Source organism: Oncorhynchus nerka, linkage group LG16 (assembly GCF_034236695.1).
Source record: "Oncorhynchus nerka isolate Pitt River linkage group LG16, Oner_Uvic_2.0, whole genome shotgun sequence".
Lineage (NCBI taxonomy): Eukaryota > Metazoa > Chordata > Actinopteri > Salmoniformes > Salmonidae > Oncorhynchus > Oncorhynchus nerka.
The window spans coordinates 8,333,893-8,359,329 of NC_088411.1; the positions used below are offsets into that span (position 1 = coordinate 8,333,893).

Genomic DNA, 25,437 nt, shown 5'->3' on the forward strand with positions numbered 1-25,437 from the left:
TGATTGGGTGGGCCTGACTCCCCAGTGGGTGGGCCTTTGTCCACCCAAGCACACTCATGCCTACGCTCCTGACGCAAACTGTGCATGATTACTGAAATGGCCATCATAAATAGCCTGGAGCGGCAGGTAGCCTCCTTCCTTGCTCCTGGCCTGCCCTGCCTCTTCCATCAATCCATTTGTTTCTTATGGACGGAAAAGAGCAGAAGCTCTGAACTGTCCGATCAGGTCCATTGTTTACTGAGGTAGCCTAGTGGTTAAAGCGTTGAGCCAGTATCAAAATGTTGCTGGATCAAATCCCTGAGCTGACAAGGTAAAAAATCTGCCATTCTGCCCCTGGGCAAGGCAGTTAACACACTGTTCCTAGGTCGTCATTGTAAAATAAGAATTAGTTCTTAACTGACTTGCCAAGTTAAATAAAAATTAACTAACCAAGAAGTTGGACCAAACTTTTTCAATACCATTGTTGCTTGTTCTAGACATCACACGTTGAAACGTCTTTCCTACCCTACCGGCTACGGATGACATTCTTCCGTTGAGCGGCTTCGTGCCAAAACCAGTTGAGAGCGGTGCGCTTTTTCTGCCCGCAGAGGATATTCAACTGAAACTACAACACTTATTAATTTAACGTGACACTTATTTTTTTTAAATTATCTGTAACGTTTAACCTATCGTCATTGTAGAGAGCGTAGACAATTTTTCTTCAGCAAGTGAAAATGGTACTAACGTTACGTAGACTTGAACAGTATTTCCTTCTTGGTAAGTTAACGAACTGTATCTAACTAAGTCCTTAACTACGTCTGTTGATAATGGGATATGATAAAGGGTGAGTCGGTCAAGGATCGATGCAGACAAGGTGGTAGATTGTACGACAAGCGACAGGTTTATTTCAAAGTGGAGATATCTGGTACAGCGTATATACGGGCCCCTCTGTTAGCTCATCAGAGACTAGCAAAAAAGACACTAGCTAACAATGGGTACAAGCTTCATATACAGAACAGAAAGTAGGTTGATATCTAGGAGATCGGATCTTCGGATTGGATCAGGCTGGGGTGTAGTCATCCGGCATTGGCTCTGTTGTCTGTCCGTCATCGTAGAATCCTGCCATGCCTGTTCTTGGTCGTCACACCATGTTCAGCTGAAAAGGAGATCTGGTGTGTGCGCTATCTTCAGTCACTAAGTCTAGGCTTTCTGCCAATCTGTGGGTGTCTTATCTGTGTGTCCTCGGCAGCTATGTGTGTACTGTATGTGCGTCGTCCCTGTCTTCTGGGGTCAGTGTGTAAAGTGTGTGCGTCCCTATCTTCAGGGGAGTTGTGGCCGAACTGCCGGCTAGCACCTGTGGCTAGGAGTATCCTGTTGTGACAGTGTTCTGGATGATTACAGTGAGTGTGTGTGTGAGAAATATCCTGTATGGGGCCCAACCTGTTTTACTATGTGTCTCAGCTATAGTAGTGTAATGTCACCTACATAGGAATTAGCAGTAATGTAATGTCACCTACATAGGAATTAGCAGTCCTCTACAAATCCCTCTCTTCACGTCTCCCCAGAGAGGTGACACAACCTAACTAGATTCTGATACAAAAGAAAACTTTTCCCAAAGGGGCTATGAAAAAGGCACAACATTAAAAAGAAATGGATGTATATGTATTACCACCAAGTTCTCCACTCAATCCCACTATGTACTAAGTTGGCTACCAGCCACCTAGGAACTTACAACCCTCATTTAACAATTGCGGAGAACAACAGCTCTAAGCTATAAGTAAAATGTTTGTCCACATAAGCCAACCTTTTCCAGCAGGAAAAAGTTGTGATACCCTCTCTTCACATCTCCAAAGAGATGTGACACACTCTAATGGGTATTCTCCACCTCATCCTCAAACTCTGGCAGGTCATTAGCAAGCAGAGGATACATCTGGGAAGGGAAGAAGGGTCAATAGCTCTGGAGATAACTCTAGCAGTAAGGGACCGGATACATGGAATGCAACCGCAGCCGCACAACACTAAAATGGCTGCAAAACTAAAAGATGGGTCTCATGCTCCATACCGTTATCTCGCACCTGGCTCCTGTTATCTAACAAAAGACTGCTTGTTCTCGCAACCCCACGCTCTGAATGTGCCCTCCCTTCTGTATTTTCCCAGCATGAGAAAGTTCCATGGCCCTGATACTTTTAACAATGTTTCAAATCAGCTAGAGAACATAACACATACACACATCCACCCAAGGCAACAGCAGATAATATTCAATCATATATATGGTAATGGCTATAATGTAAAATAACCCCAAGGGTGTGAAATTTAAGTCCCCCTTTTGACACTCATTATCCTTTATTTCAGCAGTCATAGCATTTCATGAAAATAATAAAAAGTTTATTATTAATAACAAGTGATATATGTCTATTGTTATATGCGTTTCCCCCTTTTGACACCCACAAGGGTGTCACTTATCAAAAACAGGATAAAACTTTATTGTTATTGACATGTAAGATGTAGGATAAAACTTTGGTCATGGAAAACAGAGGAAAGAATTATTAGAAACCATCTGGTCCTCTCAGCTACTCCTATCCTGTACCAGGTGGGCTCCTTGCCACCCAGGGACTCTAAACCTTTACAACAGGGAGAACAAACATACTGGAAAGAAAACCTATCATAAAAATTTATAACAAGGAACTGTGGTGGTGTAAAATTATTCTACTACCTCACCCACAGCATACCATGGGTCATCCTCAGTCAGTCCCATCCTCTCCTGAAAGCATGCTTCCGTATCGGCATCTCCAACTGGAGCATCAAGCAAAGGCAACATGCCTGAAGCCTTCACCATATCTGTAACATATTTCTTAGAACACGGTATGATGCAAGCAGCACATCACATCAATAACAAATAATACAAGAATTAGGGTCAGAAATCCAGTAACCATCATATCAGTGTACTTACCAAACCAGGTCAAGAGAACAGACTCCTCCACCCCCCCTGTGGACCTCATCTTTTCTTCAGCTTGCTGTAGTCCATGTTCACTGAGTAAAACTTGTGCTGCTGTGTGGGTTCTGTCTTGTTCCATGGCTCGGGGTTGCCATTGCGATTCCAACTGACATGGGGTCCCATTGCCAGATATCATCTGGACTGGTATTATTAGGAATATACGTGCAACATTGTTTACCGAACATCTTGCAAACGTCCCCCTGACTGGCAAGAAGCAATACCAAGGCAAGTCTATTCTGTCTGGAAACCCCAAATGTGGCCTCAAGCTGTTCAGACATACCAGTGAGTGCATCACGGGAGTTGATTATAGTAGACATAATTAATCCATGCAGTCTGTCTAGCATCCACCATGGCTGGACCCATAGTAGGTAGTAAGTGCCAGAGTCCATCATTCCTACCCAAGGCCTGAAACTCATGAGGAACCCCCACTGGCACACCCAACAGGTTAGTGTTTATGTCAACTACATTCTCTGTCCATGGAGTACTACATCTATGTCTCCCATGGGATGGAATGTTTTCAGGTCCCTTGGATACAGAATCCAACAGCTGTTCAGCAGTAACATCAACAATGGTCAGTGGAATTATCAAACTGGTCAGAGCACACATACCTTGCCATTCTCCTCTAAGAATGGGTCTCAGCACTCTTGGCTCCACTCATCCACCTCACATCAGCCTGTAACTGGCCAAGTGGAATTAATGGTTATGTTACTACTGCAATCAGCTTCAGGCAATCTCCCATAATCAATGCCATTACCTGTACCCGTGATGCAACTGCAATTTCCCCCATATGCCTCAACACCCCAAGAGGCCCGATGAGGAGGTACTGCAGGAAACACAAGGCTCAAAGAGGAACAGAGGGTTGAATTGGGCTTAACCTGGTAAAAACTTCTCAGAATACACAACCACCCCTCTCCTTCTCCTACAGCAAATGGGTGTGTAGCCAGAACAGGTCTAGCATGACTACAAATAATGCAGTCCTTTCCTCTCAGGGTTTTAGCTGTGTACCTCATATAAGACAGCCACAAATTGTCCCTACTATCAAAACCAGTCTCAGTTCCTAATTGATCAATAGCCGAATAGTCTCTAACATTAATTACCTGAATGGTATTTTAACACAGTGGTGGTAGAGGAGTGTGTCCGGTTACCTCTGGTCTTGGCAGTACCTTAATAGAAAACACACCCATCATGTCTGTCCTCGTCCTTTGTAGTCCGAGGGTGTGAGTGCCTGCATCAGAGAGCTTAATAGTTTTGATGGTTAGTAGGATTTCATCACCTTTACAAAGTTCAACATTGCTCCCAGGTTTCCCCATATCATGGAAAACCTATCCACCCTTGTGGGATCCCCCATGCTATAAGGATACCCTCTTCTCCAATCCTAGAACTGTCCGAAGTCGGTTATCATGTAATCTCTACTCTAACTTCTTGTCTACATTTACATTTAAGTCATTTAGCAGACGCTCTTATCCAGAGCGACTTACAAATACCCAGATCTAGGGATCTCTTATGCTTATTTTGGAACAAAATACACATCACTTAGCCAGAGCCAGACACATCCTCACTTCTATGAACAAAAACAGGGGTGATAGGACAGGTAGGGTTACTTCATTCGAGAGTTGGCCCCCGGAATTCTGTTAATTCCAGTTCTTCTCTCGAACACTGTTTTAATGTCCGACAGTGAAAAAGTGTCTTACCCTTCCGCCGTGCGATATGAATCTGGGTAGCTCTTTCAGCTAGCTGTCACCAGGGGTCATCTATGGTCCCCAAGCCTCTGGGACTGGATTGAGTGACTTCACCTCTAGTTCACCTGTAATGCATAAAATCCTGGACATACAGGCTTGGTTAACAAACCATTTCTCATATGTTTTATCTGATTATATCTTTAACTTCTATGCCCAATTGTTAGCTTACATATTATTTTTTATTTTTTTTAATTATTAGTTTCTTATCCAATCGGCCCCATCCTATCCTAGATTCTTATCCAATCGGCCCCATCCTATCCTAGACCACATTTACCCATCCCCCTTTTGATACCTGGCTCTGCCCAGGTAACAACCTTACCTACTCTAAATCATGACTTAGGTAAGATTAGTATATTATCCTTATGTCTGACATCATCATGAAGGAGCGCCCCCATCATTTTCCACATGTCCAACTCTCTCCCCTGTCTCCACTCAGCAACTGTTATCTTTGCCTGTCCTGCCCCCCCCCTTCCAAAACCTCTCCTCTGCTCTCTCCAACTTTCAAGGTCTCTGCAGTGCGGGCGGAGGGCCCCTCCGTCTGCCTTTTCCCCTATCTGTAAAATACCATGTCTCTGGGAACGTGAAAATCCCTTAACCCAAACGTTTACTACAAAAACAAAACCTAATAATTATGATAATCCCCTCAAACTCAAATAATTTGTCTCTGTGTTTCATGTTTTATTCGTGTTTCTCCAAATTGTCTCCCCAAAAATACTTCTTAGATACCCAGCCATTAGACACACAAACAACTGTGATAAACGTGCACTGTCCCTTTAACATAAAAACCTCAGCCTGCAATCCCCTCTGCGGGCCTTCCATTGTTCCCCATAATGAAAACAGATTCTAATGTTAGTATACCTTAACCTCCTGTTTAATTTCAGTGGTGTTATCTGAACAATCAAACCAAAATCAATAACCGGGAAGTACTTGTGTAAATTAATTAAAAGAACAAAATAAATCTACCTTATTTCTCAGCACTTGGTTAGAACACCACTCCCGTCTTACATCGACCACACCCGTCGCCCCGTACCTAGTGTATATCTTATCTATTACTCAGTGGCTCAATTAATGTTTAACGTAAGTATGTTCAGATGTTGATTATGTAATTCCACAATATTAGTATAGTTCAAACCTCATAATATAACTCTACACACAGAATTTTACGTTAATAGAGTTGAACACCTTTTCCAACAGTCATGCACACCCCCCAATATTCTATGATATAACTCTCATCAGCAAGCCTGCGACTTTTTCAACATTCTCACCGTTACCAGCTCCACAAATCTTCATTTACGCCCGTAAACTTCAATTTACACCAGACACACACAAATCTTCGTTCTCCCCAGCAAGCAGACCAGTAGGAGATGCAATAGCCCCACCTTCTGTCCATTCTCTGTACAGCTTCTCACCCCGTCTCCTCCACTCCTTATCCTCTCTGCCTTTATTGAATTCTAGAATGGACTTCAGCGTTCTCAACCCCTTTTCTATTTCCAACGACATTCCATGTACACTACAATACTGCCAACAACCCACGCCTTTACTAAAACCCAAGTGGTACCCTTTCCCTATGGCTAAATCGGCCCCCAATATGTCTAAAGTAAGAACTCAATTATGCACTGTGGGTCCCCTAGGGTATTAAGAAGTCTAGTGTCCCCCGGATCATCCCCTTTACTTCACTACCCAATGTACTTCACACACACCTATGCTTTGTTAGGACCTTAGAGAGACCCTTTCCCGAAGGCTAAATCGGTCTCAAGTCAGAGTAATCAATTTAAATATCCGTCATTCACACTTGGCCCTGCCTAATACATCACGTTCGCATCATATGGCTTTCTATTCGCACTTTGGTGATCACTCGTTACCCACCACTCATGCATGTAGTCCCAGACTATCCATTCAAGCTTTGGTGGCCACCCGTTACCCATCATTCATACATGTAGTAAGTGTTCTCTGTTATCACCTACCAGCCAGGCATACTAGTACATCCCATACACAATGCACCATTAAGTATGGTTGATCAATAATAAAATTGCAGTTGCCAATGGAGATATTACTTTCTCAACTATTTTCCAATCTCACACATCATACTAGTTTAAATTTAGTAACTTACATCAAACAGGTGTCTCACAAAACTAAATTTGGATAACTCCAATGTGCAGAACTTTAGTTTTTCACAACAGGTGTCTGCTTACCCTTTTTAGTTGACCGGTCAGGATTTGTGAGACACACCGTCCGACGACAGTACTGGCCAATCGGCTGGCACACCAATGTCCAGCGATGTCCTTTTACCAGACCACTTCGGGGTCACCATTTGTCATGTATTGTATATTTTAGTAAGTATATATGTATATTTTGACCAATTGAAATATATATTCAGACTATCTGAGTATACTTAGCCCATCACTGGTAAATACCCGTGATGAATTCCTGGAGCCACGTACTCTGCCTTATCTCAGAGCTGCTCCCTCGTATATTCAGTTTGAGAAAAAACGCATGGGTTTGTATAGAGATCAATTCGACTATTTAGTCTCGATATTGAATATTGTGCTCAGATCTTATTTCAATTATACATCAGTCATTTTGTTCCTGATTATACATTTAACACAGAAGTCATAGGTACATACAACATAGAAGTTTCGGATTTATCAAATAACCCTTATTGAATTCTCTCTCTCTCTCTCTATCTAACCACCAACAATCTTAATGGAAACAATTACAAGCACATTGCATTTTAATATAAACAGTTACAAATAGACAAAACAGGACAAAACAACACGTTATATCTCTGACCCCTGAAAGCCGATCCTTATCAGCGAATCTCTTATCAGACTGGCCTAGACCGGGCCGCAGGACAAAATTACAATTTGTCCCCCTCGGCGCCAGGTTTAATGAATAGTAGTTAACTATCCCCTACTGATCTCTATTCCTGATCCATATCGAGCTGACCCCTATCAGAGTTTATTACACGATGTCCGACCCCTATCAGAGAATCTCTTATCAGACTGGCCTAGACCGGGCCACAGGACAAAATTACAATTTGTCCCCCTCGGCGCCAGGTTTAATGAATAGTAGTTAACTATCCCCTTACTGATCTCTATTCCTGACCCCTATCGGAACTATCCTAGGCCTTTAAGTGATCTCTCATCATTGAAAGCCATCAGACTGTGCTGACCCCCTACTGATATCTCGTCAATGATTTAGATCACCCGGTCGTCACCGGTTTGTCACCACATATATTCACTTTACTGTACTTTCAACTTGTCAGCAAATTATAAATTTACACAAGAATTCATACTCACTCGGTAATACTGATCAAAATTTAGACAAGACTATACGAAAATATGCAAAGTTTGATTTAACAGGTTTTGCTTACCTTGTTTGTGGTGCGCCTTGTGATCAGTTTACCGAGTTGAGCAGAATTGTTGTCCTCCCCCGAATTCCTTCACCTCTGTCCTCCGTGAATCGTCCTTTCACCCTCTCGCCCTCTCACACCCAAATCAACTCACTTTGATGGATCGTTATTAAACCATCCTCCTGCTACCATTTCTGTTGATAATGGGATATGATAAAGGGTGAGTCGGTCAATGATCGATGCAGACAAGGTGGTAGATTGTACGACAAGCGACAGGTTTATTTCAAAGTGGAGATATCTGGTACAGCATTTTAGTATATACGGGCCCCTCTGTTAGCTCATCAGAGACTAGCAAAAAGACACTAGCTAACAATGGGTACAAGCTTCATATACAGAACAGAAAGTAGGTTGATATCTAGGAGATCGGATCTTCGGATTGGATCAGGCTGGGGTGTAGTCATCCGGCATTGGCTCTGTTGTCTGTCCGTCATCGTAGAATCCTGCCATGCCTGTTCTTGGTCGTCACACCATGTTCAGCTGAAAAGGAGATCTGGTGTGTGCGCTATCTTCAGTCACTAAGTCTAGGCTTTCTGCCAATCTGTGGGTGTCTTATCTGGGTGTCCTCGGCAGCTATGTGTGTACTGTATGTGCGTCGTCCCTGTCTTCTGGGGTCAGTGTGTAAAGTGTGTGCGTCCCTATCTTCAGGGGAGTTGTGGCCGAACTGCCGGCTAGCACCTGTGGCTAGGAGTATCCTGTTGTGACAGTGTTCTGGATGATTACAGTGAGTGTGTGTGAGAAATATCCTGTATGGGGCCCAACCTGTTTTACTATGTGTCTCAGCTATAGTAGTGTAATGTCACCTACATAGGAATTAGCAGTAATGTAATGTCACCTACATAGGAATTAGCAGTCCTCTACACGTCCGAAGTCCTTAGCTACTGTCCTAATGAGAATCAAATAATGTTAGTCCAACTATCAAGATGGTGATTCTAGCTACCCTCAATATGTAAATCAGCAAACTTTAGCTATATACTAGAGTAACGTTATTAGCAAAGTCAGCATGTGAAAATGTAATGCCTTCAATCTGAACAGTATTTCCTCCTTGGTAAATTAGCGAACTGTATCTAGCTAGCCGGCTATTTTAGCTAAAGTTACTGTCCTAATGAAAATCAAGTAATGTTAGTCCAACTATCAAATTGGTGATTCTAGCTACCCCCCAAAATGGGATCAGCAAACGTTAGCTAGCTACTACAGTATTAGTGAAGTCAGCAAGTGAAAATGGTATGCCTTCCGTCTGAACAGTATCCTCCTTTGTAAGTTTGCTAGATACAGTTGGTTCTCAGCTAATGTCCTAATTCAAATCAAATAGTGTTAGTCCAAATATCAAATTGGTGATTCTAGCTACCCCCCAAATGGGATCAGCAAGCTACTGTACTACACTATTAGCTACTAACTTCGCAACCATGTGCGTGCGTGCATGTTGCCAAATATGTTGAATGCAAAGATGATGCTTTCATCGGTGTTGAATCCTTACTTGCCTAGCAGCATCAAGTTAAACCCTAAAAATGGTCGGCATGTATAGCTACCACAATATTGTAGCGACCCGCACAGACAGCTGTGTGTTATGTGCTAGGCTAGGAGGTGGTTGTGTTGTACTGACCAGTACCCGGTGTTCAGAGGGGTCCGACATGTCAATCAACCTGCTATCTGCCAATCACGGGAATGCCTGGAATGTTCTGATGCCGGGCATCCTGGTGGTTGGCGGAGTGGCGTGGAGGGGGTTGGGCATTGGAAGTTAAGACCAGGTTCAGCCTTTGTTCTCTCTCTCTTACGTCTGGGCTTCACAAGAGAAGGTCACGATTGGCTTGTGGGTTATCTGTCATCTATTTGGCGTGTGCTACGGCCCAAACAGTAGCCTGTGTAAAGTTGGTTCAATAAACCGTCAATTCGCAAACTCAAGCCTCTGTCTGGACAATTGTTCATTTATGATCTAGTCAGGTCATTACATTGGTGTCAGAAGTAAAAACGTTGATACAAGTTAGCCAGCTAGCTAGCTGACTTATGTGGCTAGCTACCGTAGGTGAGAACGGGATTGAAAATGCTTCGAGGGAATCCGAAAGTGAAGGTGGAGGTAGGGGACGATTATGGCCAAGGAGGTGCGTGTGAATGGACGTCGGGGTTCTGTCTGAGGAGATCGCCAGGGCGCCGGAGCGCAGAGGCCGCTTGAGGGAGGATGTTAGAGTGATGGCCGCTGAAGCGGGCATGAGTGCTTCGTCGAGTGTATTTCGCGCGGATTCTGGTGGGCGGACCGAGTGGCGACGTCGACGCGGCGTGACGAGGAATCTGGGGCTCAGGATGTAAACAAACATGGCGGCGCCCAGTTCCCGGCTGCGTCCGTATCTGTTAAGACCCCGAAGTATTCCGGTAAGGCGGATTGGGAAGCTTTTCATGCTCAGTTTGAACTGTTAGCTCATTTTAGGGGTGGTCGGATGAAGAAAGGGCACTGCAGTTGGCTTTATGCCTCACGGATGAAGCTCTGGCCTGTTTGATATTGATTAGCCCCGAGGACAGGCATGATTATGGTGCTCTAGTGGGAGCACTGAGGAGGCGCTATGGACAGTGTGTACAGCCCGGGCTACTGCGCTCCGAACTGAGGAATAGACGCAGGCAGCCTGGAGAGCCTCTACGGGTGCTAGCTAATGACATTGAGAGCCTCTCTCGGCGGGCATATGCTCACATGCCCCCTCCGTGCAGAGCGAGCTAGCACGGGACCAGTTCATACAGGCGCTCTCCCCTACGGAGCTGCGCATACAGACCCAGCTGGCTCATCCTGAGTCATTGCAGACAGCCTTGGAGATGGCTTTGGAGAGGGAGCTGGTGTGGGCTGGGGCTTCAGCTGGGGCTTTGGTGGGGGTGCAGGGAGACACACCCTCTGTGCGAGCTGGGGGCAGAGCAGCCCGGAGCCGGAAAAGCCTGCTTGGGTGGCCGAAATGACAGAACTCATTCGGGCTGTGTCGCTACAGGCGGCACGAAACACAACCCCTGGTCCCAGGGTCTGCTGGGGTTGTGGCCAGCCAGGCCATCTGCGCCGAGATTGCCCCATGTCCCCCAGAGCTCAGGGAAACGGCTCGGGGTCCGCATAGACCGGGTAGTGCGGACCCCTGGCTTTCTATCCCAACCACCATCATCTTCAGGAGGAGCCCACCGGCACAGACGGGGCAAGGCTCCACTTCCCCAGAAGCAGACGAGGGCAAGCGGATGGAGCCTGTTGTTGTGGTGGGCCGGACCTGTGTTGGGGACTTTTGTCATGTCCCTGTCACTGTGGAGGGGGTGCCCTGCTCCGCCCTGGTGGACACTGGGTCCACAGTAACCCTGGTGAGGCCAGATATTGTGCCAGGTTGGACTCAGTGTGAGCCTACAACTGTGCAGCTCCGCACAGTCACAGGTGAGCTGGCACCCATGAAAGGGAAGGGAATAATGACTCTGACAGTAGGGGGCAGGACTGTGCGTCATCCTGTGTGGGTGGCGGCTGTGCAGGACCCTTGTATCCTGGGGTTGGACTTTCTTAGGAGCACAGGCTGCCAGTTAGACCTAAATAGGGGCACACTGAGCTTCCAGGGAGGGACGGAAGTCACCATGGCCCCCCTAATGTCACATTCACTCAACCCAACAAACCCTTTACTCCAACAGTTAAAGCAGCAGAGACTCATGGCTGCGCCCCCTCCCCACAGCTGTGTGTGACTTTTCCCCAGTCCCCCTGTCACCTACGGCGGTGTGTTACATTCCCCAGCTACCTCCATGACACAGCCCTCTGTGAGCCCGGGCCGCACCCCCAGCCCAGCTACCCCAGATGGGAGAGGAGAGGACACTGTCTGCAGTGAGGGAGATATGGGGGAGGAACTGTGTTGGTCTTGACCCCGAGCAGCAGGAACGGCTGTGGCAGTTGCTGTTTGAATTCAGAGACAGCTTTGCGTTGAGTGAGGAAGAGGTGGGTCAGACCCATCTGGTGCAGCATGAGATCGACACAGGTGATGCTCGACCCATCAAGATGCGTCCCCGCCGTATCCCGCTGGCACGCCAGGAGGCGGCAGACAAGGCTGTGTTGGAGATGCAGCGGGCAGACTTCATTGAGCCCTCAGACAGCCCCTGGGCGGCGCCAGTCGTCATGGTTCCGAAGAAGGGGGCAAGCTGAGGTTCTGTGCGGACTACAGGCGGCTGAATGAGGTAACCAGGAAGGACTCATACCCCATACCACGTATCGATGAGTCGCTGGACCTGGTTAGGGGTCCTCCTGGTTCTCCTCACTAGACCTCCGCAGCGGCTACTGGCAGGTGCCCCTCTCCCCAGAGGCCAGAGCCAAAACTGCGTTCTCCACTAACAGAGGACACTGGCAGTTCAAGGTCCTGTGCTTTGGCCTGTGCAACGCTCCAGCTACTTTTGAGCGTTTGATGGACAGGGTGCTGGATGGCATCCCCGACAGCAGTGTCTGGTATACCTCGATGACATCCTGGCCCATGGCAGCTCCTTCCAGTCAGCCCTGGGGCGCTACGGCGTGTGCTGGAGAGGGTGGCTGCCGCAGGTCTGAAGCTCCACCCCGAGAAGTGCCACTTCATGAGGAGAGGTGTCCTTCTTGGGCCACCGAGTGGGGAAGGAGGGGATCAGCACCATGGAGGACAAGGTAGGGGCTGTCAGAGACTGGCCCACCCCCACCGACCAGCGTCAGCTGAAGAGCTTCCTGGGCCTGGCCTCGTACTACAGGAGGTTTGTACGGGGCTTCTCAAGCGTTGCTGCTCCACTGAACCGCCTGCTGCCGAAGGACAAGGCTTTCACTTGGACAGTGGAGTGTGAGGAGGCGTTCAACACCCTCAAACGTGCACTGATCGAGGCCCCGTGCTCGCCCCCTGACCTCACCTTGCCCTTTATCCTGGACACAGACGCGAGCAATGTGGGCATGGGTGGGGTGCTGGCCCAGGTGGGGCCAGAGGGGGAGAGAGTGGTGGCGTACTTCAGCAAAACATTTGACAAACATGAGCGCCGCTACTGTGTCACCCGGCGGGAGCTCTTGGCTGTTGTGGCCTCCGTCAAACACTTCAAGTACTACCTGGGTGGTCTGCCCTTTACTGTAAGGACTGACCACTCTGCTCTCCAGTGGCTCATGTCTTTCAGAGAGCCAGAGGGGCAGGTGGCACGCTGGTTGGAGGAGCTTCAGCCGTATGACTTCACGGTGGTGCACAGGGCAGGGGCACGCCACTCCAACGCCGACGCCATGTCCCGTCGGCCCTGTACTGCAGACGGCTGCCGCCACTGTGAACGGAGAGAGGGACGGGAGAGAGAGCTGCGGGCAGAGGAGGGTGTCTGTGCCACAGTGTGTCGGGCGAGCGGGCCTGTCTGCTGTGAGCTGCAGACTGTCGACGTGGCTGAATGGCGGCAGCAGCAGGGACGGGACACAGACCTACAGCCAGTGCTACAGTGGGTAGAGGTGCAGGTGAGGCCACCATGGGAAGAGGTGACAGCGCTCTCACTCGCGACCAAAGGGTTGTGGTCGAAGTTTGAGAGACTGCGGCTGGCTGATGGCGTGCTACAGCGGGCATGGAAGGAGTCAGCTACGGGAGAGGAGAGGTGGCAGGTGGTGGTCCCAAAAGCATTGCGGGAGGCTGTGCTCCAGAGTACTCATGGGGGTGGGGACTGGACACTTTGGGGTCACAAAACACTGCGCCGTCTCCGTCAGGGCTTCTACTGGGGGCAGCACAAGAGGGATGTGGAGGACTTTTGTCGCCGCTGTGACAACTGCACAGCGAGAAAGGGCCCCCAGGCCGCTCTCATGGGGGCTCCATGGAGAGGGTGGGAGTGGATGTAGTTGGGCCGTTCCCACCACAGACAGTGGAAACCGCTGGGTGCTCACGGCCATGGACTATTTCACAAAATGGCCCGAGGCCTATGCTCTGCCTGACCAGGAGGCAGAGACCATCGTCGACGCCCTGACAGCGGGGATGTTCAGCAGGTTTGGAGCTGCAGAGTCCATCCACAGCGACCAAGGCAGAAACTTTGAGTCCCGTGTGTTCGCCACCATGTGTGAGAGGCTGGGTATGCACAAGACCCGCACTACTCCTCTCCATCCTCAAAGTGATGGCCTTGTGGAGCGCTTCAACAAAACGCTTGGACAGCAGCTGGCCATCGTCTCTTCCAAACACCAGCGTGACTGGGACAAGCACCTGCCTATGGTCCTCATGGCATGCCGCTCCGCTGTCCAAGACTCCACCTCCTGCACGCCTGCCCTCCTCATGCTGGGGAGATCCGCACCCCTGCGGAGATGGCGTTGGTCGGCCCCTGGATAGCTCTCATGTTCCTCCGGGGCCGGAGTATGCCCGGAGACTCCAGGACCGCCTGAGACAGCCCACACCTTCGCCAGAGAGCAGCTGGTGAATGCAGGTGTGAGGCAGAAAAGGAACTATGACGTGCACACCCGGGAAGGCACTTTGTGGCTGGGGAGCTGGTCTGGGTCTACAGCCCCCTAAGAAAAAAAGGCAGATGCCCCAAGTTGGACAGTCACTGGTTGGGACCCTGCAGTGTCCTGGAGAGGGTAGGGAGGTTGTGTACCGGTGCAGCTTCCTCCCAGGGGGAGAAAGGTGGCACTGCACCGGGACAGGTTAGCCCCATACAGAGGGGCCTCTTCTCCCCAAACCCCAGGAACCCCCACAATTCCCCTCTCTGGCAATGACATTCTCCAGGCACCCACCCTCAGGTGCCGCAGACAAGGCTCCAGACAGCCCACTCCCCCTGTCTCCCCCCCTGTGTCACCGCGTGGTTCCCCAGAACCACGGACTGTATTACCCGTTCCCGCTTCCTTGTCCCCCATATCCCTGCCTTCATCCCCTGGTTCCCAGAGGGGCACTCTGCGACCATCACGGCCACGCAGGCAAAGGAGACCTCCGGGTCGCTTCAGAGACTTTGTTTGTTCCCTCGGGGACGAGGGACTTTGTGGTGGGGGGGCTGTGTAGCGACCCGCACAGACAGCTGTGTGTTATGTGCTAGGCTAGGAGGTGGTTGTGTTGTACTGACCAGTACCCGGTGTTCGCGGGGTCCGACATGTCAATCAACCTGCTATCTGCCAATCACGGGAATGCCTGGAATGTTCTGATGCCGGGCATCCTGGTGGTTGGCGGAGTGGCGTGGAGGGGGGTTGGGCATTGGAAGTTAAGACCAGGTTCAGCCTTTGTTCTCTCTCTCTTACGTCTGGGCTTCACAAGAGAAGGTCACGATTGGCTTGTGGGTTATCTGTCATCTATTTGGCGTGTGCTACGGCCCAAACAGTAGCCTGTGTAAAGTTGGTTCAATAAACCGTCAATTCGCAAACTCAAGCCTCTGTCTGGACAATTGTTCATTTATGATCTAGTCAGGTCATTACAATATGTTTTACATTATCTAAACTAGATTGATTAGATTAAAATAAGGTTGGGGTGGAGACTTGGAAGTCGTGCGCACATTCAGAAGTTTCAAGAAGCTGATAATGACAGAGCCATAAAATTACTACCAAAATCCCAAATGTTGATTAAATTGCATTTTTATGACAGCCTTGTATTCAGAGTTACTCGGAAATTAGTCTAGCGTACTCACCTGACGTGTCGGACCCGAAATAGATAACGGAGCTTCCAACTACACAAGTGACCGAGGTAAAGTCAGTTTCAGGTTGGATATTCGACTAATATTCGCCTGTAGTTTTCCTTATGTCCGCCAACAGCAGTTAGGGACCGTCAACATAGTGACAAATCTAATTTCAATTACTCCTAAAATGTTAACTGGTTCTAGCTAAGCCAATGGTATAGACACACATTGCACACACCTTTTTTTTGGTCGATTTACATCTCACACTATTTTAAATTATTGATTTAAATGTTAGAATTTCAATAGCTCTTTGGTCATGTGACCTACTGACTTCAAACAAGGTTCAGAATGTACACTCAGTGGCCCTACACATCACACACTCTTTAGTTTGCCAATTTTAATCTCACACATTTTTACATGAATTTTCAATGTTTCTAATTTCAATAGCTCCTTGGTCATGAACCTCAAACTAGGTTCAGAATGTCCTCTGACTACCCTTCTAAATTGCACACCCTTTAGTTTGTCAATTTTCATCTCACGCAATTTTACATTAATTTTATGTTTTTCAATGTTTCTAATTTCAGTAGCTCCTTGGTCATGTGACCTACTGACTTCAAACAAGGTTCTGAATGTACACTCAGTGGGCCTACACATTACAAACCCTTTAGTTTGTCCATTTTCATCTCACACGACTTTACATTTAATTTGCCTTCTCTGCTCCCCTGAAGGACAGTCACTCACCTATTCACTTGGGTTTTCTCCCTGGGGCCTTCCTGACCTCCAGGCAGGCCCCCATTGACCTGGTGACCTCTGACTCCTGGCCTCTAGGCCTATACTCCCTGCCCGCCTTCCTGCCCTCTCCCTGGGCCTGAGAGTGTATAGCTTACTCCCTGGAACTCCAGGCCTCCACACCTACTCTCCCTACCCAGTCAACACCCCTCTCCCTTAGAGTATAGCTTACTCCCTGGAATTACTAAGACGTCTATAGTCCCGCTGTCAGGAACCACGTGCTTGGACTCGGAGTGGCTCCCGCCTTGACGGAGGCCTCCTTGTGCACCTGGTAACCTGAAACAACCTCTGTGTACCTGGTGACCCACCTGCTTTTATCCGCTCAGAGACTAAGTCCCCAACCCAACTTCCACAGCCTCAGTGCTGCCCCCAGCCACGCCCGGTGGTATCATCAGAGGCTTTTCTGTTTTAAAAACTGCACTTTAGTTGCCGCTACTAACTTTCTGCAGACTTTAACTGCTTTTTGAAACCCAATCGACATCAAGTGCCAGCACAATACTTATAGGCTTGAGAACCAAATACCCCTTGCAGTATCTAGCGGCACCATCAACTGGGTGTGGGAAGAAGCAACAGAAAATAATCATCCCCTTTCAATAATTTGCTTGCCCAGTCAGCCCTCTGGGACAGAAGCATAGGAACCACCTTTACCAGCGCTTCATCGATATTCCTCACTTTGACATGAGGGGTCACAGTCACCCCACGGGTGATTTGAGTGCGACCGCGACAGGTGGGGACTCCCAATCACATCTGGTTGTGATACAGCCTGGATTCGAACCAGGGTGTCTGTAGTGACACCTCTACCACTGAGATGCAGTGCCTTAGACCGCTGCACCACTTGGGAGCCCAATTTTGAAGATAATTAGCTACCACATGTTCTTGTCAAACTGTCAGAGTAGCTAGCAAGATATGACAAGATATGCCAAAATTAGTCTAAAAACGAATTGAAATAAATCAGATTTGAACATTCAGACACAAGTCACAGATTTGTATCTGACTTGAAATGTGTCCTGAAATATCTGATACCATGTGCTTTTTGGCTGTTTAGACTGCAGGATGAAGAACAAATTATAATTGGATATGAGCCACTTCAAACTGCCAATGTGACCATGGCTTTACAGACTGCCACTTAGCCTGTATATATTTTATGTTGTTTCAGGTTTTCATTTTGTGCTTGTATTTGGAAAGGATTGTGGTCCAGCAGAATACAAAACCAATGATGGTCAGTGCTGCCCAATGTGTAATAAAGGTAATGTAAATTAAATCTTTAAAAAGGATTTTGCACACTTTTATTTAACTAGGCAAGTCTTATTTTCAATGACGGCCTAGGAACAGTGGGTTTAACTGCCTGTTCAGGGGCAGAACGACAGATTTGTACCTTGTCAGCTCAGGGATTCGAACTTGCAACCTTTCAGTTACTAGTCAGTTACTAGTCCAACACTCTAACCACTAGGCTACCCTGCCACCCAACACAATGGATCGGAGAAATACGTAAGTAAACAAGGGGGAGGTAGCCTACAATCTCACAATACAGTATTTTAGTCTCATGCTGTAAATGAGAGGCATGTTTCATGGAACACAGGTCTCTGCATCTTTGTGTTTACATTTTTTATGACCCCCCCCCCCCCCCCCCTGTGACATCATAGGGTGTCGTTTTCTTAGGACTCGTTCTTATATCTTTTTCACTACATACTGGTATGGTTGTGGAGATGGTGAATATAATGTTAAAAAGTGGAAAACTGACCTTTTAAAGACAATATGTAACGTCTCAATAAGTTAAGTTGTATTTTCTATGATTAGGCTTGGTGGTCCGGAGAGATTGTACAATAGAGTCCAGCACATCTTGTATGCCCTGTATCAGAGGGACCTTCATGAACGAGGCCAAATGTCTAACCAAGTGCTTTCCCTGCAGTCCCTGTGACCCAGGTACATTTACATTTCTTCTAAACCTTCCCATCTTTCCTTTTAGCAGTACACATCATACCCTTTTCACTGCTGAGCTGAGTTGTGTGGCACTGGTTTGGTTCTGCATCCACCAACTGGAAAGTACAATGTAAAATGATATCTGAGTCAGTGTCTTACGTTTCAGGTCACCACAATAGTGTGAAAAGGGTATGAGGTGCCTTCTCATAAGTAGTCCTCTGACTGAAATGAATCTGATATTTTCCAGGATAGGGCCTGTTCACTCAGACAGAGTGCAAACCAACAAGTAACACAGTCTGTGACGTTCTAGATGGATACTACTGTAGAAGCTACTCATCCAACTCTGAGTGTAGCTTTGCAGTAGAACATACACACTGTTCACCGGGACAGAGTACTAAATCACCTGGTAAGTATGAAGTAGAGGCTAAATATCGTACAGGACATTATAATTCTGATAACTGAACATAACGTGGGCTCTAGATAGATGGTGGGGTTTTTTCCTCTGGTTTCTTTTTGAAGTGAAGTCATACCTCAGGTGATTTTGACTTCTCCAGCACCACAATCGTTAACTTTTGAACATGATAACATTGTTTATTCTCACCATATAGGTACAAAGACAACAGATACCATGTGTGAGGAGTGTCAGCATGGCTTTTACTCACAACATGGTGTGAACTGCACTGCTTGGACTGAGTAGGTCATCGTTTTTGTTCTAGAGTTTCTTAAATTGCTTTAGGTTTTCTTTTTTAAATTGGGACATTGATGATATTACATTTCAGAAAGCAGGATCAATGCTCTGATAGCAATCTATAAATTAAGTTCTGGCTACCAGATTTTGGTTGACAATATAATTACAGGCTGGCTTAATGGTAAATCCTTTTGAATTCATTAACTTTTTGACAGCACCTCTTTTGAACAAAACCTTCCATACATATTATGTATTATGTTTATCTTTTACAGTGATGAAGACATGGATGTCTCATGTAATGGTGGGCTATGCAAAAATGGGTCAAATTTGAGCACCTTCATCTCCTGAATGTTTTGTCATTCAGGTCCAAAAAGTAACTTCATAACCACTTCTTCTATAGGCAAATATGTATGGAAAGTTTTAATTAAATCAAATGGAATGCTGTCAAAAAGTGATTGAATTCAAAGTGATTTACCATTAACCCGTATAAAACTTACCATTACAATATGCTGTAGTTGACCTGTCTAGTTAAATACGTGTTTGTGTTGCTTACTCTGCAGTTGTGCAGCAATGGGACGCATGAAGACTGAAGATGGAAATTCTAGACAAGATGTTATTTGTAACAAAGTGGCACCAAGGATCCATATCACTCTAATAGTTCCAATATTATTATTAGGCCTAACAGTCGCTGCACTGCTTGGTGTCTACCTGGCAAGAGGTTAGTCCTTTGTTTATTTAACTTTATTTCTCTATTTAATGAGTCACTTCTTTAAAAGCATGTAATTGTCATGTAACTTGCTATTGTAATACATAAACATGCAACTCATGGTGAGTTGTCTTTTACCCCAACTAATCTGATTATTCTTGTTGTGTTTTCAGCTAAACGTAAGAAAGGTCAATCTCAATTTATTTACGTTAATACCTTCCTCACCATGTTAACTAGTTTGTTTTGCCTCTATTAATCTGACTATTTCTACTGAACTTTCAGAGCTGCATGAATTCTATGAGGTAAGTCATTCTATTTAAACTTTTCTATTTGTTAAAAATATTTTGAAATCCAAATCCTAGTAATTCGACGTTTTAATACAAACAAACCCTCTTATAACATTGTTATGAAATCAAATCCATTGTCAAAGTTAGTTTTTCCTGAAAAATGATTTGTAGTGAGTGAAAAATTCTGTTAATTTTATGGATAAAGAATCCAATGTTGTCATTTACTCCGTTTTAGTTGCTATAGCGATCCTAACTTGTGGAATACCTCATAGGTTCCTGTGCAAGAAACGGGACATCTACAAGTAACTCCATTTGGATTCAATATTTCAGACTATCATAGTAATAACTGAGTAAACAGATTACTTTATACTAGGGCTGGGACGATACCAGTATTATGAGAATGAAACAAAATACAAAGCTGAATTAACTTCTTTAGGAAAACAGCACTAATGTTGGAAACAAACACCATTATGTCCTGCAGTCACATGTATTTATATTCCAAGCTTTAACAGACATTATTTTACATACAGAAGGTTTTTAAAGTACCAAAGAGTTTGGCCTGCTTCGTGGTTTCATTTTTTTCATCTGGAAAAATACTGCAATACTGCTATTGTCCTGGCCCTACTTTATACTATTACTAACTAAATTATTGACGTGTTTGCTTGTTATTTTCCAGAGTGGAAACAGCAGAGAATGTGCCTGGTAATGTTGTAACTGATTGACAGTCAGCATCCACCAAACTCAGATGAAGTGCCATGAATGCATGCAGATACCCAGAAGGCTGTTCTCATGAATCGAGTACTTATGAACTGCAATGCATTTTCTCCTGCATTTTGACTATTAAGTATACTTATCTGAAGTGGACTGTTGAATACAGTGAATGCCAAGAGTGTGCAAAGCTGTCATCAAGCAAAGGGTGGCTACTTTGAAGAATCTCAAATATAAAATGTATTTTGTACTTTTTGGTTACTACATGATTCCATATGTGTTATTTCAAAGTTTTGATGTCTTCACTATTATTCTACAATGTAGAGAATAGGTAGGTGTGTCCAAACTTGACTGGTGCTATATGTGTATAAAAAGTATACAGTAAAGTATTTGGTCCCATATTCATAGCACACAATGACTACAACATGCTTGTTTGTTTTGGTTGTGTTTCAGATTATTTTGTGCCCAGTAGAAATTAAGGGTAAATAATGTATTGTGTCATTTTGATGTCACTTTCATTGTATTTAACAATTAAATGTTTCTAAACACTTTTATATTAAAGGGGAACGGAAACACTAGGATTTAGAACGCCATACAGTTCATGTTTGAATTGTTGTTGCCATCTTCATTGTCTGCACCTAACCTCACTCTCTTTCATTCACTCTCCGTGCGAAAAATCAATTACCACAGACAATTTGCTTGATTCCTGCCAGTGACGCACTGGCGTCAGTTGTTACTATGGCAATAGCTAAAATTAACCTTGTCGCCGATCAAAATACTAAATATAGAGATGTTTTTAAGTTAAATGAACATGTTTAATATAAGTGGTTTGAGTACATTTCTTTGTTTAGATTTACTTCCTAAAGGGTATCATTTCCCTTATAATGTGGATTCTTCCATGATTACGGATAATCCTGAATGAATCGTGAATAAATTAATATATTACTCCTCAGATACTATAGTATTACTTATGATGTACCATGTCTCTGATGTATCATGTTTAACCCAGAATCTAACATTGGTAAAAATTGATTTAAGTTTCCCTACATTAAAGTCCCCGGCTACTAGGAGCGCGGCCTCTGGGTGAGCGTTTTCTTTTTTGCTGATGGCGGAATACAGATCATTCAATGCGGTCTTAGTGCCAGCATCAGTCTGTGGTGGTATGTATACATCTACGAAAAGTACAGATGAAAACTCTCTAAGTAGATTGTGTGGTCTCCAGCTTATCATGAGATACTCTACCTCAGGCGAGCAATAGCTCGAGACTTCCTTAGATATCGTGCACCAGCTGTTATTTACAAAAATACATAGTCCGCCGCCCCTTGTCTTACCAGACGCCGCTGTTCTATCCTGCCAGTACATCGTATAACCAGCCAGCTGTATGTTGATAGTGTTGTCGTTCAGCCACGACTCCGTGAAGCATAAGATACAGTTTTCAATGTCCCGTTGGTAGTTTAATCTTCCGCGTAGATCATCGATTTTATTTTCCAAAGATTGCACGTTTGCTAGCAGAATGGAAGGAAGCGGGGGTTTATTCGATCGCTTACGAATTCTCAGAAAGCAGCCCACCCTTTGGCCCCTTTTTCTCCGTCCTTCTCTTCACGCAAATCATGAGGATCTGGGCCCGTTCCCGGGAGAGCAGTATATCATTCACCTTGGGCTCATCAGACTTGTTAAAGGAAAAAAAGGATTCTGACAGTCCGTGGTGAGTAATCGCAGTCCTGATGTCCAGAAGTTATTTTCGGTCATAAGAGACTGTAGCTGCGACATTATGTATGAAATAAGTTTAAAAATAAGTAACAAACAACGCAAAGAAACGAACAAAAAAACACAATAGGTTGGGGTCACATAAAACGTCAGTCTTCTTCTCCGGTGCCATCTTAAGGGATGACATTTTCACTGCAGCCTAGAGTAGAATTTTGTACTCACTTTAAAACAGTAATGCAATTACTCATTGTATTGTGGTGTTATAGGTTACTATAGTCTAGGGCAGGATACTTCTATTGTGGTGTTATAAACTATTATAGTCTAGGGCAGGATACTTGTATTGTGGTGTTATAAACTACTATAGTCTAGGACAGGATACTTGTATTGTGGTGTTATAAACTACTATAGTCTAGGGCAGGATACTTGTATTGTGGTGTTATAAACTACTATAGTCTAGGGCAGGATACTTGTATTGTGGTGTTATAAACTACTATAGTCTAGGTAGGATAATTGTATTGTGGTGTTATACTGTAGCCAACTATAATCTAGGTATGATAATTGTATTGTGGTGTTATAGGATACTATAGTCTAGGTAGGATAATTGTATAGTGGTGTTGTAGGCTACTGTAGTCTAGGTAGGATAATTGTATTGTGGTGTTATAGGTTAATCTAGGTAGGATAATTGTATTGTCCCTAAACCAGATCAATCTTGTTGTAAATGTTAGTCAACCTTTATGGTTCAAAGGCAGAGGGACAGATGGCACTGTTATAGTTAGTGGTAATCAGTATATGTCTGTATACCCATTAAACCTTAAATTAACAAAGGTCACAACTTGATATTCAGTACATAAACTACAATACTCTCACAGAACTCTGAAATATACAGTACAGAGAAGTTCCTACTTCCTACCTGACCTCTGGCCACATCCTCATTATGAGAAATGATCAGTTCTGTCAGCTCCTCCTGAAGCACAGAGATCTCTTGGTTTTTCTTCAAACACTCCACTTCAAACTTTGACAAGTGAGTGATTTCCTCATCTGGAGGCGAAAGAAATGCACACCTGTTTAGGCGAGGTGCCGGCTAACGGAGTAGAACACCTGTTTAGGCGAGGTGCCGGCTAACGGAGTAGAACACCTGTTTAGGCGAGGTGCCGGCTAACGGAGTAGAACACCTGTTTAGGCGAGGTGCCGGCTAGCGGAGTAGAACACCTGTTTAGGCGAGGTGCCGGCTAGCAGAGTAGAACACCTGTTTAGGTGAGGTGCTAGCTAACGGAGTAGAACACCTGTTTAGGTGAGGTGCTAGCTAACGGAGTAGAACACCTGTTTAGGCGAGGTGCCGGCTAGCGGAGTAGAACACCTGTTTAGGCGAGGTGCCGGCTAGCGGAGTAGAACACCTGTTTAGGCGAGGTGCCGGCTAGCGGAGTAGAACACCTGTTTAGGCGAGGTGCCGGCTAGCGGAGTAGAACACCTGTTTAGGCGAGGTGCCGGCTAACGGAGTAGAACACCTGTTTAGGCGAGGTGCCGGCTAACGGAGTAGAACACCTGTTTAGGCGAGGTGCCGGCTAACGGAGTAGAACACCTGTTTAGGTGAGGTGCTGGCTAACGGAGTAGAACACCTGTTTAGGCGAGGTGCCGGCTAGCGGAGTAGAACACCTGTTTAGGCGAGGTGCCGGCTAGCGGAGTAGAACACCTGTTTAGGCGAGGTGCCGGCTAGCGGAGTAGAACACCTGTTTAGGTGAGGTGCCGGCTAGCGGAGTAGAACACCTGTTTAGGCGAGGTGCCGGCTAGCAGAGTAGAACACCTGTTTAGGAGAGGTGCTGGTTAGCGGAGTAGAACACCTGTTTAGGTGAGGTGCCGGCTAGCAGAGTAGAACACCTGTTTAGGCGAGGTGCCGGCTAGCGGAGTAGAACACCTGTTTAGGTGAGGTGCCGGCTAGCGGAGTAGAACACCTGTTTAGGTGATGTGCTAGCTAACGGAGTAGAACACCTGTTTAGGTGAGGTGCTAGCTAACGGAGTAGAACACCTGTTTAGGCGAGGTGCCGGCTAACGGAGTAGAACACCTGTTTAGGTGAGGTGCTAGCTAACGGAGTAGAACACCTGTTTAGGCGGGTGCCGGCTAACGGAGTAGAACACCTGTTTAGGCGAGGTGCCGGCTAACGGAGTAGAACACCTGTTTAGGCGAGGTGCCGGCTAACGGAGTAGAACACCTGTTTAGGCGAGGTGCCGGCTAACGGAGTAGAACACCTGTTTAGGTGAGGTGCCGGCTAACGGAGTAGAACACCTGTTTAGGCGAGGTGCCGGCTAACGGAGTAGAACACCTGTTTAGGCGAGGTGCCGGCTAACGGAGTAGAACACCTGTTTAGGCGAGGTGCCGGCTAGCGGAGTAGAACACCTGTTTAGGTGAGGTGCTGGCTAACGGAGTAGAACACCTGTTTAGGTGAGGTGCCGGCTAACGGAGTAGAACACCTGTTTAGGCGAGGTGCCGGCTAACGGAGTAGAACACCTGTTTAGGCGGGTGCCGGCTAACGGAGTAGAACACCTGTTTAGGCGAGGTGCCGGCTAGCGGAGTAGAACACCTGTTTAGGTGAGGTGCTGGCTAACGGAGTAGAACACCTGTTTAGGTGAGGTGCTAGCTAACGGAGTAAAACACCTGTTTAGGTGAGGTGCTAGCTAATGGAGTAGAACACCTGTTTCGGCGAGGTGCCGGCTAACGGAGTAGAACACCTGTTTAGGTGAGGTGCCGGCTAGCGGAGTAGAACACCTGTTTAGGTGAGGTGCTGGCTAACGGAGTAGAACACCTGTTTAGGTGAGGTGCCGGCTAACGGAGTAGAACACCTGTTTAGGCGAGGTGCCGGCTAACGGAGTAGAACACCTGTTTAGGCGAGGTGCCGGCTAACGGAGTAGAACACCTGTTTAGGCGAGGTGCCGGCTAGCGGAGTAGAACACCTGTTTAGGTGAGGTGCTG

At 46.2% G+C, this 25,437-nt stretch overlaps 1 long non-coding RNA gene and 1 pseudogene across 1 annotated transcript; one reads left to right on the top strand and one right to left on the bottom strand.

The window, feature by feature from the left end:
- Window positions 1-856: 856 nt before the first annotated feature.
- Window positions 857-2,979, bottom strand: LOC135561200 (uncharacterized). The gene is made up of 2 exons (XR_010459292.1): window positions 1,493-2,979; window positions 857-1,460 (listed from the first exon to the last, which is right to left on the bottom strand). It is a non-coding gene; the product is annotated as an uncharacterized LOC135561200 (long non-coding RNA).
- Window positions 2,980-9,133: 6,154 nt separating this feature from the next.
- Window positions 9,134-20,794, top strand: LOC115126361 (tumor necrosis factor receptor superfamily member 14-like; annotated as a pseudogene).
- The last annotated feature ends 4,643 nt before the right edge of the window (window positions 20,795-25,437 follow it).